This window comes from Notamacropus eugenii, chromosome 5, assembly GCF_028372415.1.
Source record: "Notamacropus eugenii isolate mMacEug1 chromosome 5, mMacEug1.pri_v2, whole genome shotgun sequence".
Taxonomy (NCBI): domain Eukaryota; kingdom Metazoa; phylum Chordata; class Mammalia; order Diprotodontia; family Macropodidae; genus Notamacropus; species Notamacropus eugenii.
The window spans coordinates 441,386,363-441,389,790 of NC_092876.1; the positions used below are offsets into that span (position 1 = coordinate 441,386,363).

The 3,428-nt window shown below is 37.3% G+C and overlaps 1 pseudogene; it reads left to right on the forward strand.

The window, feature by feature from the left end:
• Positions 1–414: 414 nt before the first annotated feature.
• LOC140503118 (26S proteasome regulatory subunit 10B pseudogene) lies at positions 415–1,599 on the forward strand (annotated as a pseudogene).
• The last annotated feature ends 1,829 nt before the right edge of the window (positions 1,600–3,428 follow it).

The window sequence follows — 3,428 nt, forward strand, 5'->3', positions numbered from 1 at the left end:
ATTTGGTATGAAAATCTACCTTACATTACAAGAAAGTAGGGGATAAGTGGGGTGGGGAGATGAAAGAAGGGAGAGCAAAGGGGAGGAGGAGTAATTAGAAGCAAACACTTTTGGGGAAGGACAAGGCCATAGAGAGACTAGAATTAATGGGGGGCAGGACAGGATGGAGGGAAATATAGGCAGTCTTTCACGACATGACTATTATGGAAATCTTTTGCAAAGCTACACATATATATATAGCCTACATTAAATTGCCTGCCTTCTCAGTGGGGATAGGTTGCAGGGAGGAAGGGAGAAAAGTAGGAGCTCAAAGTTTTAGGAATGAATGTTGAGAATTGTAATTGCATGCAACTGGGAAATAAGAAATACAGGTAATGGGATATAGAAATCTATCTTGCCCTACAAGAAAAGAGAGAGCTTCTCATCATGGTGGACCCGAGAGATAAGGCTCTTCAGGACTACTGTAAGAAGTTGCTTGAGCACAAGGAGATCGATGAATGTATCAAAGAGTTAAGAGAACAGTTGAAAGAGCTTATCAAGAAATATGAAAAGTCTGAAAATGATCTGAAGGCCCTACAAAGTGTTGGGCAGATGATAGGTGAAGAGCTTAAACAATTAACAAAAGAAAAATTCATTGTTAAAGCAACAAATGGGTTGTCAGCATCATCTACACAAGAGTAAACTGAAGCCAAGGACAAGAGTAGCTCTGGATATGACTACACTAATTCTCATGAGATACTTTCCAAGAGAAGTTGATCCTCTGGTTTACAACATGTCTCATGAAGACCCTGGGAATGTTTCTTATTCTGAGACTGGAGGGCTTTCTGAACAAATCAGAGAATTAAGAGAGGTAATAGAATTACCCCTTTCACATCCTGAATTTTTCCAGCATGTAGGAATAATACCTCCAAAAGGTTGTTTGCTATATGGACCACCAAGAACAGCAAAAACATTCTTGGCAAGAGCTGTTGCTAGCCAGCCGGACTGCAATTTTTTAAAGGTTGTATTCAGTTCCATTGTAGACAAACACATTGGTGAAAGTGCTCGTTTGATCAGAGAAATGTTCAATTATGCCAGGGATCACCAGCCATGCATCATTTTCATGGATGAAATAGATGCTATTGGTGGCTGTCATTTTTCTGAGGGTACTTCAACTGATAAAGAAATTCAGAGAACTCTAATGGAGTCACTGAATCAGATGGATGGATTTGATACTTTACACAGAGTAAAAATGATCATGGCTACCAACAGACCGGACACATTGGATCCTGCTTTGTTGCATTCAGGAAGATTAGATAGAAAAATACATATTGATTTACCAAATGAACAAGCAAAATTAGACGTACTGAAGATTCATGCAGGTCCTATCACCAAACATGGTGAAATAGATCATGAAGCAATTGTGAAACTCTCAGATGGCTTTAATGGAGCAGATCTAAGAAATGTTTGTACTGAAGCAGGTAAGTTTGCAATTCATGCTGATCATGGTTTTGTAGTATTGGAAGATGTCATGAAAGCAGTCAGAAAAGTGGCTGATTCTAAGAAGTTGGAATCTAAACTAGACTATAAACCTGTCTAAATTATAATTCTTAAAAGACATTAGCATAATATAAAAACAAAGTTGAGGAAAATAATGTATGTATTGGATATGATCTCATTGAAAGCATATGGCATATAGCAATAATTCATTAATTCTATGTACAATACTGGCACAAAAACATTTGTCAGTGTTGTATTTATTGCAGCAAATTAAATGAGACGAGTTGGATAAGAAAAAAAGAAAAGAGAGAAGATAGTAATAAGGGAAGGGAAGAGTGTGATAGAAGGGAGAGCAGATTGGTGGAAGGGGTAATCAGAATGCATGGTATTTTGGGGTATGTAGAAGGGAGAGATGGGGAGAACATTTGGAACTCAAAATTTTGTGGAAAGAATGTTGAGAACTAAAAACAAATAAACAAGTATTAAAAAATGAAAAAAAATACAAATAAATAAAATTTAAAAAAGGGAAAAAGCCCTATATGCACAGCTTTTTATGTTGTGGCAAAGAATTGGAAACTGAGGGTATGCCCATCAATTGGGCATTGGCTGAACAAATTATAATCTATGATTTTGATGAAGTACTATTGTGTAATAATGAATGATGAGCTGAATGCTTCCACAAAAACATTTAAAGGCTTACATGAACTCCTGCAAAACGAAGTGAGCAGAACCAGGAGAACATTGTATACAATAAGAGCAATGATGATCATTTGTGAATGACTTAGCTATTCTCAGTAACACAGTGATCCAAGACCATTGCAAAGGACTTATAATGTGCTTAATAAATGTTGATTGATTGACTGATTTATGATGTAGCATTTTATATACACCCTGGCCTGGAGGTGATGCACTCACTGCAAACAGAGAGAGCTTTCCTTTTGGATGTGGCCACTTTGAGAATTCGTTTTGATTAACTATGCATATTTGTTACAAGGGCTTCTTTCTTTCTCCCTCATCCCCGATGTGAGCAAGGACATGAGAAGTTTGGTACTCACACCTCATCAGCACCCTCAGTAGCCTCTGCTCCTCTGGAGAGCTAAAGAAAAATCCTTCCAAAGCCTACATCTAAAGAGTGCTCTGAAGTGAAGTCAATTCTTCATTTTCTACCAGCAACACTCCTTAGATTCAACACCAACACCATCATAGGTACCTTCTCCCTCTCCCTTTTTTTGCTTTCCATTTGTCATCTTCTCCCATTAGATTTTGAGCTCCTTGATGGAAGGAACTGTCCTTCCCTGCTCCTCTCATCTGTATCTCTAATGCTTGGCATAGTGCCTAGCACATAATAGATGTTTAATAAATGTTCACTATACTGTATTGTCCTAGGGTTGGTCTGATTATGAGACAAATATATTTAAAGGATTTTATAGATCTTAGATTGCTATATAATTGTTGTTGTTCTTATGATTAATATTTCTTACTATGTGACAGACAACATGAAAAATATTCCTAGAATTAGAGGAGCTACTTTCATCCTTTTTGGAGGTACACAGGGGCGTGGGGTTGTATTTAAGGGGTGTATTGTCAGCCAGGTGATGTACAGCAAGAACTTTCTGTGCTCTAAGATTATAAAAATAGCTATTATGAACTGACAAGATATCCAAAGCATTGGCCAATTTACCATGGCAATAGCACTGATTAGGTTAGTATTTCTGATAATGTCACACAAATGTCCACAAGATTGAAATAAAGAGTAAAAGATACATAGAGTTTCAGCCTGGTGCTACTCAGAATGATTGCAGAGATCAACTTGACACAGATGACTGTTGAGTGAGTGGTGCTCCATTTTGCTCTTGGACCACAATTAGGTGAGTTAAAAGGGAACAAATTTGAAATACCATTCCCAGATTCTAGACATATTTAGGTACAGAAAATATTAACCATTAAAA